The sequence below is a fragment of the Equus caballus genome, chromosome 6 (genome assembly GCF_041296265.1).
Source record: "Equus caballus isolate H_3958 breed thoroughbred chromosome 6, TB-T2T, whole genome shotgun sequence".
NCBI lineage: Eukaryota > Metazoa > Chordata > Mammalia > Perissodactyla > Equidae > Equus > Equus caballus.
Genome location: NC_091689.1, coordinates 60,453,450 through 60,468,028, shown reverse-complemented (window position 1 = coordinate 60,468,028; position 14,579 = coordinate 60,453,450). Strand labels below are relative to the sequence as shown.

The window sequence follows — 14,579 nt, the reverse complement described above, 5'->3', positions numbered from 1 at the left end:
AAAATCTGATCTTGTAGTGGACTGCATGTTTGTCTCCCCCGCAAATTCATATGTTGAAACTCTAATTTTCAAATGATTATTTTTGGAGATGAGGCTTTTGGGAGATAATTAGGTCATGAGGGTGGAACCCTCATGATAGGATAACTATTCTTATGAGAGTTTGCTTCTCTCTCTTCTTCTGCCATATGAAGACCCAGCAAGAAAATAACCATCTGAAAACTAGGAAGAGGCTTCTCACCAGAACCCAATTACACTGGTTCCCTGATGCCAGACTTCCAACCTCCAGAACTGTGAGAAATAAATTTCTGATGTTTAAGCCACCGAGTCTATGGCATTCCGTTAAAGCAGGCCAGGAAGACTCAACCAGCCCTTCTCACGACCCTCTACACTACCAGTGGTAGCCACTCTCATGTCTAGTCTGGATTATTGCATTAGCCTCCTAATAGATCTTTCTGCTTCTGCTCTCACCCAACTACAGTCTCTTCTCAACACAGTAGCTAGAAAAATTCTTTAAAAATGGAAATTAGATCATGCCAGTGATCCTTCCATCTCAGGCATAATAATATCTAGTCTAAGCCCTAAATGATCTTCCCTCCCCGGGAATATCCCTTCCTCACAAATGTTTCTTTGTACCTTCTTTATCTCATCTTCTGTTGATCTAGTCCTTGCTTATTTCTCTCCAGCTACACTAGCCTTCTTGCTGTACCTTGAGCATTCCATGTTTGTTATATTGCCTCAGGTTCTTTGTTTTTGCTTTTCTTTCTACAGGGAAAGCTCTTCCCCATAGTCATATTTCTGTCACTCACTCCCTCACATCTTTGAGGTTTTTCCTCAGTGTAACTGCCAAAATGAGGCTTTCCTTGATCAACCTCTTTAAAATTACAGTCTCGCATCACTTAATGAAGGGGATATGCTCTGAGAAATGCATCAGGTGATTTTGTCATTGTGCAAACATCGTAGAGCGTACTTACACAAACCTACATGGTATAGTCTACACACATCTAGGCTGTATGGTACTAATCTTATGGGACCACCATCATATATGTGGTTCATCATTGACTGAAATGTCATTATATGGTGCATGGTTGTACACTACTTTCCCTTCACGTTATATTTTATTTCTTTAATGTATATTGCCCTCACTTGAATATAACCTTCATCAGAGCAGTGCTTTTTGTCTATTTTGATCACTGTTATATCCTTAATACTTAGAACAGTGTGTACCACAGACATGCTCAAAAATATTTGTTGAACTTTTGTCTAACCAGAAGCTACTATGTGTCTTACATGAGGCCATGCTTGGAGGAAAGAGAAAAAGGCCCAATACAGCTCTTCCATTGCTGGCAAGATGTTTGTACTTCCCTTCCTGTATAGGGAATTTTCAATGAAGTGAAAGAACTTGAGAAAAGCTGTAAAATGATACTACTTCTTAGAAATAATCGAGAATTCCTACAGAGGATATCAGAAGTCATCTAAGAATGAAACCCAAAAGGTGGAAGAGTATCCAGATCAGTTTTACTAAGTTAATGAAGGGAAGAACTAGACTCATAGGAGAAAGATATTAAATTTGTCCAATGGAGTTAGAAGAAATTATGAAGATTTTCCTCAAGGAGTGCAATTCTGACATCTTGTAGAATTATATGCAGCCTTTACATCATAGAACAAAAATAAAAAATTTTCAGATTCTGATCATTTCAAAAAATCATCATGTTATTGACACCAAAAAAGAACAAATGTGGGTGGGAGTTACATCAGCAAGATGATGGAATAGGAAGCCCTCAACCTTCCTTGCCCCATAGTCAAGAGGATTTAACAACCACAAACCAAACAAATGCCTCTGTGAGAAGTTCAGAAATCATTTAAAACATTTCTGCATCCTAGGCAGTGCAAATCCAACCACATGGGAGCTTAGGAGGAAAATTTGTGACCCTCTCCATTCTCTTGCCAGAGCCTTCCCCCACCATGCATAGTTGGTGTATTTGAAACAAAATTCCCAAATCTTGTCTTCTCCCTGCAGGGAAAAAGGAGTAGAACTTATGTGAATGTTCTGAATTTTAGGGGGGCTGTTTGAGGGATCAGTACTGTATCCAAGTACTGAAAAGAGTGGGTCACCAGGTTGAAGGTCTCAGAGCAAAGATGATAAACGATGCACTAGAGTCTGCAATACCGCAGACAGACAGTAGGTGGAACACCAGTATTGTGATTCACTACATTACCAGCGATGCTAGTATCTCAGACAGACACCAGGGGGAGATTGTAAGTAGAAACCAGCAAATTTCTTCAAATAGTCCAGAAGACACACCCAAAAACAGCTTGGGATGTCTCCAGAATCTCCAACCTGGCTTAGTAATGAAAGTTGACCATGTACAAAACCAGAGCACAAAGTCTGAGAGAATTAAAGAGAACTGGCTGATTCTGCAAACGCCAAAATTCCAACAACAAAAAATAACAAGACATATAAAGAAATAGGGAACCATGATACATTTAAAGAAACAAGTTAAATCTCCAGAAATTGGCCCTAAAGAAATAGAGATATATGAATTGCCAGAAAAAGAATTAAAATTACTGCCATAAGGATACTCAATGAATTAAAACACAGCACAGATAAACACCTAAACAAAATCAGAAAAATGATGGAGAAACAAAATGAGAATATTGATAAAGACATAGAAACTACAAAGAATAATCAAACAGAAGTTCTGGAACTGAAGAATACCTTAACTGAATTGAAAACTTCACTAGAGCAACTCAATAACAAACTTGACCAGACAGAAAAGGAATCAATGAACTTTAATACTGAGTCAGAGGAGAGAAAAAAACAAAGAATGAATAAAAATGAATAGCCTAAAGGACTTATGGAATACCATCAGGCAAACAACATACGCATTATGAGGGTACCAAAGGAAGAAAGGGAGAAATTGGCAGAGAAATTATTTGAAAAAATAATTGTCAAAAATTTCCCAAATCTGAGGAGAAAAATACACATACAAATTCAAAAAGTTCAAAGAATGCCATCTAGGATAAATGGAATGAGACCTACACCAAGACACATCATAATCAAATTGTCAAAAGTGACAGACAGAGAGAAAAGTTGAAAACAGTAAGAGAAAAAACAAGTCATCACATGCAAGGGAATTCCCAATAGATTATCATCAGATTTCTCAGCAACAATCTTATAGGTTAGAAGGGAGTGGGATGAAATATTCAAAGTACTGAAAGAAAAAGACTGCCAACCAAGAATATTATATCTCACAAAACTGTCATTCCAGAACAAAGGGGAAGTCAAGACTTTCCCCAATAAGCAAAAGCTGAAGGAATTAATCACCACTAGATCTACCCTACAAGAAACACTGAACAGAGTCCTATGAGTTGAAGTGAATGGATGATAAACAGTAACACAAAACCACACCAAGATATAAAATTCTTTAGTAAAGGAAATATAGAATCCTGTATCGTTGTAATGTAGGTGAGAAAATCTCTTATAAAAATCTGATTTAGAATTTTTTAAAGGCATAAAAAGTAATTATAAATCTATGTTAATGGATATGTGATGTTAAAAGGGGCAATTTGTGTCATCAATAACATAAAGTTGGTGGGAGGCAGATATGTAAAAGAATAGAGTTTTTATACACAATTGAAGTCAAGTTATTATCAGTTTAAAACAGACTGTAATAACTTTGAGATCTTTCAGCACTTTGATCTTAGATTTCCCAGACTCCAGAACTACGAGAAATAAATATTTGTTATTTAAGCCACCCAGTCTATGGCATATATATATATTTTTTATAGCTGAACAGGTAGAGAAGATATTCCATGCAAACAAAAACCTAAAGAGAGCAGAGGTAGCCATATTTATATCAGACAAAATAGACTTTAAGACAAAAATGGTCACAAGAGATAAAGTCACATTATATAATGATAAAAGTTTAAATTCATCAGGAAGATATAACAATTATAAATATATATGCACCTAACATTAGGACACTCAAATATATGAGGCAACATTGACAAAACTAAAGGTAGAAATAGACAGAAACACAATAAGAGTGAGAGAATCATACCCCACTTTGAATAATGGATAGAACAACCAGACAGAGACTCAATAAGAAAACATTAGACTTTAACAACACCATGTGCCATTTGGACCTAATTGGACCTGGACACACACAGAACAGTCCACCCAACAACAGCAGAATATACATTCTTTTCAAGTACACATGAAACGTTCTCCAACATAGACCACATGTTAGGCCACAAGACAATTTTAACAAATTTAATAAGATTAAAATCATACTATGTATCTTCTGTGACCACAATGAAACAAAACTAGAAAACAATAGAAGAAAGAAAACCTTTAACTATGTGGAAATTAAACAACACAATCTTAAACAAGTAAAGGATCAAAGAAAAAATCACCAGAGAATTTAGAAAGTATCTGGACACAAGTGAAAATGAAAACACAACATACTAAAATATATGGGATGCAGTAAAAGCAGTACTAAAAGAAAAGTTTATAGTGATAGATGATTACATTAAAGAGGAAGAAAGACCTCAAACCAACAGGCTAAACTTACACCTCAACGGCCTAGAAAAAGAACAAGGTAAACTCAAAGTTATCAAAAGGAAGGAAATAACAAAGATTAGAGTAGAGATAAATGAAAAAGGGAATAGAAAAACAATAGAAAAATTCCACAGAACTAAGAGTTAGATTTTCGAAGAGATCGACAAAATTGATAAATTCTCAGCTAGGTTAAAAAAAAGACGACTCAGTGAAAATTAGAAAGGAAAGAGGAGACAATACAAATGATGTCACAGCAATAAAATAGAAGAGACTACTATGACAATTATATGCCAACAAATTGGATAAGCTAGAAGAAATGGATAAGTTACTAGAAACACACAACCTGCCAAGACTGAATCATGAAGAAATAAAAAATATGAACACACCTATGTCTAGTGAGGAGATTGAAGCAGTAATCATGAACCTCCCAACAAAGAAAGCCCAAGACCAGATGGCTTCACTGGAGAATTCTATCAAACATTTAAAAAAGAATTAATGCTAATTCTTCTCAAACTCTTCCAAAGAAATAAAGAGGAGGGAACATTCCCAAATTCATCCTATGAGGCCACATTACCCTGAGATCAAAGCAAGAAAAAGATACCACCAGAAAAGAGAACTCTAGACCAATATCCCTGATGAATATTAATAGAAAATACTTCAACAAAATACTAGCAAAGAGTATCAAACAGCACATGAAAATAATCATACACTATGACCAAGTAGAATTTATATTTGGAATGCAAGTCTTGTTCAACATATGAAAATCAATCAATATAATACACCACATTAACAAAATAAAGAATAAAACCACATGATCATCTCATTAGATGAAGAAAAAGCATTCCACAAAATTCAACACCCTTTTATGAAAAAAAAAAAAAACACTCAACAAACTAGGAATAGAAAGGAACTATCTCAATGTAATAAAGGCCATATATGAAAAGCCAATACCTAACGTTATAGTCAATGGAGAAAGATTGAAAACTTTTTCTCTGAGATCAGGAACAAGGCAAGCATGCCCACAGTAGCCACTACTCTTCAACACAGTACTGGAAGTTCTAGTCAGAGTAATTAAACAAGAAAAAGAAATTAAAGGCATACAAATTGGAAAAGAAATAAAATTATATTTTTATTATTTATTTATAATTAGACTTATTATTTATTTATAATTTATATTGTTATTACTATCTGTTCACAGATGATATGATCTTATATGTAGACATCTATAAAGATTCTACACAAAAAAAGCTATTAGGACCAATAAATAAAATTCAGCAAAGATGCAGTATACAAGATCAACACTCAAAATCGTTTGTCTTTCTGTACACTAACAATGAGCAATCTAAAAAGAAATTAAGAAAACAATCTCATTTACTACAGCATCAAGAGGAATAAAACATTTAAGAGTAAACTTAACCAAGAAAGTGAAAGATTTGTACACAGAAAACTAACAAACATTGCTAAAGAAACCGAAGAAGGTACCAATAAATGGAAAGACATGCAAGTTAGTAGACTGGAAAACTTCATATTGTTAAAATGTTCATATTACCCAAAGTGATCTACAGATTCAATGCAATACCTATCAAAATTCCAATGTCATCTTTTTGCAGAAATAGAAAAAAAATTCCTAAAATTCATATGGAATCTCAAGGGACCTGAAAAGCCAAAACAATCTTGAAAAAGAGCCAAGTTGGAGAGGTCACACTTTCTGGTTTCAAAACATACTACAAAACAACAGTAATTAAGATGGTGTGATACTGGCATAAAAATAGGTATATAGACCAATGGCACAGAATAGAGACCCCAGAAATAAGGTCTTGCTTATATGGCCTGATGAGACAATGGTGCTAAGACTATATAATTGGGAAAGAACAGTCTCTCCGACAAATGATGTTGGGAAAGCTGGATATCCATCTGCAAAGGAATGACATTGGACCCACTGCCTTCCATAACATACAAAAATTAATTCAAAATGGGTTAAAGACATAAATGTAAGACCTAAAACTCTTAAATGAAAATATTAAGGAATAGCTTCAGGACATTGAATTTGGTAATGATTTCTTGGATACACCAAAAGCATAGGTAGCAAAAGCAAAAATAGACAAATGAGACTACATCAAACTTTAAAACTTCTGTGCACCAAAAGAAACAATCAACAGAGTGAAAAGACAACTATATAATGAGGGAAAATAATTGTAAGTCATGTACTTGATAATGGATTAATAGCCACACTAAATAACGAACTTCTACAACTCAACAACAACAAAACAAAACTACAAAATAACCTGATTAAAACACAGAAAAAAGACCCAAATAGACGTTTCTCCAAAGAAGATATACAAATGGGCAATAACCACATGAAAAGATGCTTAACATCACTAATCATTAGGGAAATGCAAGTTAAAACCACAATGAAATATTACTTCACACCTGTTAGAATGGCTACCATCAAAAAGACAAGAGATAACAAGCACTGGCAAGGATTCATTAGTATAGAAATTTGATCACGTGCATCCCTTGTCAAATAGGTTCTACTTTCTTTTTTCTCTTGTTTTACTTTCTCTTCCTTCCCTTTTACTATCTCCATCTTTCTCCTACTATCCTGCCTCAAGCTAATTTGTTAACCACACAGTATTCCCTCCGCATTTTTCTCAATATTTGTATGATTTCAAACAAGCATATATATTACTAACACAGATTCATATTTATTCTGCCTCTCTTCCTTTGTGGTATGATCTGAGAGAATACCACATCTTGAATTTCCAGCTTATTGACTCACTTTTCGAGTGTTTTTATTATCCAAATGGGTTTTCTCTGCCAACAATCAAGTTTTTGATGCCTCTTACCATTTGTATATTTCTCCTGAATCTCCCTGAGAATAATACTTATACTAATTTTAAAATTCTGTTCTTTTTTATATATATTTTTTGCTATAGGTAAATTGCTTCATTTATTGAGTCTATTGTCTCTTATTAAGAGTGGTGAATTTAAAATACCTACTGATTCTTGGCAATCTGCTCTGTTCCACAGATGCAAGGTCCTGTTTCCTTGCCTCTGACTATTCAGTCTGTTTGTGAAGCCTATTTGGGATGGAGAGGCAGCAATCACTAGCAGCAGGGTCAGCCAATAGTTAATCTTCTGCATGTAGGCACTTCATTTCTTCCTGGTTGTTGCCAGTCACCTGAGGCAGTGTTTTTCTTCATATGCCCAGGCGTCTTCACTGCTCCTGCCCAGAGTAGATGTCACTGCAGTTTGCTGCTTGGACTAAGTGGGGTATGTTGATGATCAGGAGAGAGATGTCGAGCAAGGAAAGATGCATATTCTCTCTTTGAGCGGGATACCCTAACTAACCACCTGTCAGCTGTCTCTAGGACCTCTATCCCACTCTCAGTGGCTTTACCTTTGAAGGACCCTTAGTGCCACTTCCATGTTTTCCAATTTTCTTCTCCTACATTTTTCTTGGACTGCAATTTCTTTCTTCAGTCTAATTCTTTCTATGTCTTACCTTTCAGAAAACCCTCATGGTTTCTGATTTATAAAATCTATCTGTTCTTGTTTGAGCAGAGTTATGAGTTGCTCTTAACATCTTTCAAATTATTTATTAAAATTGGACGGAGGAGGAGGTGGCTTCTGCCTTATTATTCCCAATCTGCCGTATTGAACTGGAAGACTTCAAGTTTTGTCTTTTCTTTTCCAATGAATAAATAGAAAAAATTTTATCAGGCTCTCCATCAAACTCAGATGCCTGACACATAATGAGTAAATACTCAGTAAGTGTTTTCTGGTTGTTGAATAAATTGTTATTCCCCCAATTCAGGTTATAAATCTGGTACAGAGTCAACATATAGTGAAACCTCTCATTTCTTAGTTTCCTCAGCCCGTAGGTGGAGATAATTATACTAAAATCGGTATGAGGATTACTTGAAATAATATACATAAAATTCTTGGCACAGTGCTAGCCACGTAGTAAGCATTAATAAATGTTTGTTTTTATTATCATTGAGAGTTACCATCATCTAGCTTTTGGCTGTAAGTTTAATTAATAAAAACAGGTTATTTAGTTATTAGTAGTTATTAGTTATTAGTAATCAGGTTATTTCTGATTATTTAGTTAAACATATTTTTCTTTAAACATTGGCACCTGAGCTAACATCTGTTGCCAATCTCCTTTTGTTTTCTTCTTCTTCTTCTCCCCAAAGCCCCTCAGTACATAGTTGTATATTCTAGTTGTAGGTCCTTCTGGCTCTGCTATGTGGGACGCTGCCTCATCATTGCTTGATGAGTGGTGCTAGATCCGTGCCCAGGATCCGAACGAGCGAGACCCTCAGCCACCATAGTGGAGTGTGTGAACTTAACCACTTGGCCATGGAACTGGGCCCCTAGTCAAACATATTTTTATGTCATGCACTGTTATAGGTTCTGCAGAATCAGTAATGAACATATTGACAATGTGATTTATTGATTACTGAAGACATACAGAGGCAAACTTTTATCTAAACACTGGTCATCAAAGCACTGATTGGTGAAATCAAAGAGGAGGGAATTTCAGAAAGTAACAAGACATCTCATTAAAGCAGATATAAGCATAACCAAATATAAATTCTATCATACAAGAGAAGCTTTCTAAAAGTTCAGAGAAAGTTTTTGTATTGTCTGTGTCTTCAATCTTAGAAAGAAGATTAGCTCAAGACAAAGGAGAGACTCAATAGAGTCAAAATTCTCACACTACAATCCTAAGCTAGTTTTACAAAGAAGAAAGTGATAATAGATGTAAACATAAGGGCCGATATAGGATCTCTCCAATGAGCTGGGATTTTAGAAGGATATGAAATGAGTTAACATATATAGAATTATAAATATGCTTGCTTTTAATCTAACTATAACCCTGCAAATGGGCATTTTTAATCTGTTCCTAATGTAGGACTGAAGTTCAGAGAAAGAACGAGATGATTTTCTTATAACTTAAAAAAAACCCCACAAAGGAATAAGAAAGCCAAAATCTCCAGTGAAAAATATTAAAAGATCAATACCAGGAGGACAGAAATTTAATATTGAGAGAGGTAAAAACAGAGATACAAATGTTCGCAATCATCAAATAGATTTTAAAGTATCAGAGGCAGAAAGAGACAACTGGCATTGATTTAAGAGGTAAAGTCTGTATTTACCTGCAACCGTGACAAGTCTGTTACTTATTTATTATGGCAAGAGTTCTAGCACTGAAGTCAGAAGACAGTTCAAAGCTTCCACTGCCACAGAAACAGCTAAGATTAACTCAGTTAACTCATCTGAACTTCAATTCATTTACTCAGCAAACATTTATCGAGCAACTATAATATAGCAATTATTCTGCTAAGCCTTGGAGTTGAGGCAGATACAGAATTAGAAGGTCAGTAAAAACAAGACATGAGAAATGCCTCAAAAGAACCAATAATTTCCTGGGGGCAATAAACAATAAACAAATAATGCCAGTATAAAATGTAATGAGTACTGTAATTGCTATAAATTTATAGTGTTAAGCGTGCACAGAAAAGAGGGATTAATGCTGCCTGTCTAGGTTACAGTTTCAACGGATATGGTGACATTGGAACTAAGTCTTTAGGGGATAATAGAAACTTAGAAATCGAAGAAGAAATAAACATTTAAAACAAAATAAGAAACCCATGAAAAGCCCCTGAGTAGTGAAAGAATACAGATCATTTGAAAAACAAAAAGGGTATCTGTGTGAGTGCAACCTAAGGAAAGAAATAAGCCAAACATTGGGAGATCAATCTGCATTTTTAATGTGACAAAAAGAGATTAAATTTTAAAGGGCAAATTCTAGTGCAAGGGGAAGATGGACTTATGGCAAAGAAATTGGTTAAAAAGATTTCAGAAAAAAAGATGAGCAGAGATGGAAAAAGGGAAACAAAATGTTACTGACACACTTAGGAGAAGTTTAAGAGGAGATCCAATAAGATGCGGGAATAATGTAAAATAATTATTCTGATTTTGTTTTCTGTGATTCTAGTTTGGAAAACTGTACGTAGTAATACTGTTATTGGGGATGAGAAAAAGAAAAGTCTTGGGGTTAAAGACAATAAAATCATCTTTTCATAAGTCAAATTTCAGGCGCCTTAGAATAAACATGTATCGAGCATACACACCTAAGGCAAGTTTAGTGCTCAAAAGAGAGTTTTGTTTGGAGGTAGTTTTGAGATTTACTAGAGGACAGTTTTACAATTAATCTAAAAAAACTCCTCCTGCCGCACTGCACCCTTGCTTTTCCGTAACTCTTTCTCCTGTCCTTTCCACTAAAAACAGAGAGTTGTTCACATTTGTATGCATCAAATCTTCTTTTTTTGCATCATCACTCCCAAATATCCTTAGCAGGCTTATATTATTATGGCTATTCCAATTCTTTTTCAGGGTTTGTTTCAGACTTTCTTCTTTTTTTACTCTACATACTCTTTCTGGGAAAACTCAACAATTGCCATTGTTTTTGTTACCCCCTAAATACTGATGATTACCAAATCTATATCTTGAGCCAAGATTGCTTTTGCTGAGTTTTAGACTTCTTTTCCAAGCTGCCTATATTAGAGCTCTATTTTGGTGTGTCATTATTTTGTCTGGATCTTGTCCTCTTCTTCCTCCTTTTTCACCTCCTTTTCTTATGTCACTGTCTTCCACCAGCTGCCCAGGCTAGAATCTACTCTTTGATTGCACCCAATCAGTCCTCCAAACCTAAAAATTTAGTCTTATAAATATATCTCTTTTCAATATGCTTCACTTTGTATTTCCACTTCAAACGACCATCATCTTTCACCTAGATTACCACTATTTCTAGCTGGCATCTCTTTCCTCATTGTTACCCTTTTCACACTGCAGCCAGGGTGATTTATGAATATATATATAGCCATTTACACTTTGAACAGTGCTAAATTCCAACTGGACTCATTCTCCGGAAAATACAATTATAAAGTCTGTGGGAAAAACGAAAAACACCTGAGGGCATGGGAAAGTAAACAAAAGCAGTCAGATTCTAGATAGGAGTTGACACTTAAAAGAAGGAAATATCTTAGATTAGTTTCTCAGTCTTATGAATTGGGGTGAAGCCATGTATGAACAGGGCACCTCAAGGTAGCCCAGTTAAGGATAAAATAATTGAATTGAGATTTGAGCTACTGCCTAAGAGAGTTTGCAGTTTCAGGTCAACAAAGTTAATTGTCTTGTAAAACAAACAAACGAAAAATCAACACTCTTTGGAAGAATATAACAGTGTCCAAAATTACCAACATATGAGGAGCCAGGAAAATGTAACCAATTCTCGAGAAAAATGACAATCAACTAGACCAACCCTCAGATTACACATATATTGATATTACTGGACAAGAATTTTAAAGCAACTAGTCTAACTGTGCTCTTTGATGTAAAGAAAAATAATCTCACAATTAATGAAAAGATAGGAAATTTCACAAAAAGAAGCTATAAAAATGAGAAAATGCAATATCTGAAATAAATATGCATAACTAAGATGTTAGCTTATACCACATCTTCTCGACAGATATTGTGTGTGTATTCCCTCTGTAGTCTATAATTTCCTGTGACATAGATCTGAGCACTTCTCCAAATTTTCCTAAAGAATTTTCTCACAGAAGCCATTAATGGGCAATATAGCTTTTGAAAACTTTTCGTAGCAGAAATAAAAAAAGATTGCCTCAGACATCCCAAAGAAAACAACTTAAAACCTCACCTGTCACTGGATACTTCTCTTTCCAACTAATAAAGGAAGGGCATGAATATAAATCATGTTATTGTGTGAACTCTTATTTACTAGGAATTATTTAAGGTATTCTATAAATATTATTTCTAGTGTTCAGAAAATCCCTGCATGGCATGCATTACTCTCTTCATTTTAGAAAGAAAAATAATAAAGATGCAAAGTTATTTAATAGAGGAATAAAGCTAAAAGCAGGGTAGAACTGGAATTTGAGCAAAAGTATTTCATACATGAACAAACAAAATAGTTATTGGATCTAATATACTAATCCACCTTTCATTCATCCCCTTATCATCCTAAATCAGACCCTTGTTACCTCTTATGTGGTTTATTTGTAGTAGTCTGCCTGCTTTCCCCCATTTTCAGGAAAAGGAATCCTGCATGAAGTTTTATTTCTCTGGCTTTATTGAGGTATAATTGACAAATAAAATTGTATGAATTTAATATGTACAACATAATGGGATTTGACACATGCATATATTATGAAATGGTTACCACAATAAATTTAGTTAACACACCCATTGCTTCATATAGTTACCTTTTTTGCTGTGAGAACATTTTGAATTGAATGTAAGCATTATCAATTTAATATAGCATTTCCAAACAAGATTGGAATATAATTTACTCATGTTTCAGAAAAACTAGGCTTTGGGTACATTATTTCTCTCTTTGCTTGGTTTTATTTCATATCTGAATTCTATATCTCATATTTTCCCCCTTCTTTTCCTTAGGCCTCCCACCCACTGCACTGTATTTTTCTTGTCAAAAGTAGTAAACCATCCACGGACTTGGTGTGCATGTGATGCAAGAAAACAGAATGTACTTTAGAATCAGAGGGTCTGGATCCAGTTATCTTTTTTTCTTCTTTTACTTAATAACCTAACAATGATGGAAAAGTTACACAATTCACTGAACTTCAGTTTCCTCATCAATAAAGGGATAATGTGCAATATTTAATTTATTTATTTCATAGGGTCTCTGCAAAGTTCAAAGGAAATTATGTTCATGAGTTCTTGAACACGTTTGTGAATGTTTCTCAATGCACCAAACACATATGGAATTTGGAGCGGCATTATTGATTTATCCTTTCTCTCTCTCTTTTTATTAACATAAGATTTGTTTTTGAAGCTTTGCTCCATTTACAGAAATTGTTCTTAGCACTAGGGGAAGAACAGGAAGAGTGTTAAGTGCCAAGCTGCTTCCTACCACCTGTGTAAGATTTATAACTGAAGTAGAAACATGTATATTACATAGTGAAAAAATTATAAAGCACTCGTCTGATGCATAAATTGGCTGGTGTAACCCCAGCCAAAAGATTTAATCTGTATTAAACATCAACATTTTGCTTTAAAAAAATACATCCTTGTCTTTGTAAATCTATATTTACTATATTTTGTTTTGCCTTATATAATTTTAATACATTGTGACAACTACGTTTTAAAATTTTTGGTATTCTTTCTCCTTTTTTTTATTATAACTAATTATATGTCTTATATTCCTAGCAGCAGTCACTTTGGCTAAATAAACATCTTATGGTTAATTCCTTTTGCATTTTTACAGAGTTTGTCATTTTTATATTCTGTGTTTTTTGGTCTTTCTTATTTGATTCATTTCAGCCAAATTTTAGGTAATCACTATCATAATCCTCAGACTTTTGTGATATCCTGGTAGTTGCTTAGCTGAGTAGCTTTAGATACTTCTCTCATAACTTATGTTCTGAATATAGTCATGTAAGTATAATGTTTTAATATGTACTAGAGTTTCAAAATGGCAGACTTTGACATTGTTGTTTAATCATTTACTGGCACTGCCCTTGAAGGGGATGGGGGAGGGAGTTTCTAGTATTCAAAGGTCTTTGCCCTGAAATCTTCACAACCTATCTTCAACTTCACCTTTGGCTCTTGGATTCAATACTTCTGGTGTTGATCTTAGTTTACCTCTTCACCTATTTTATTACTCAACCTATTAAAATACACAACTATTATATTTATTTTTGGTTGCCTTCAATATCTTTACACGACCCAGATCAGCCTCTGGCAGTGTGTCTTCCACCTCAGTGCAGGGATTGGTAATGACTGCTCAGACCTCAGGAGTAAGTGTCCCCAAGAGTAAAATCCGGGTACCTCAGAAGTCCTGCTCAACAAAGCAGCTAAGGAAATGAGGTGGGGCTGACTAGTCTTGAGCATTATCTTCCGTGGGTATTGCCCTCACTGTTCCTACAGTGCTGGATTACACTCCACTTAAAGCAGCTCCTCCCTCGGA

The 14,579-nt window shown here is 34.7% G+C and overlaps 1 protein-coding gene across 4 annotated transcripts in view; it reads right to left on the bottom strand.

Moving 5' to 3' along the window:
* SLCO1B3 (solute carrier organic anion transporter family member 1B3) overlaps positions 1–14,579 on the bottom strand; it is a 77,560-nt gene that overhangs the window by 34,256 nt on the left and 28,725 nt on the right.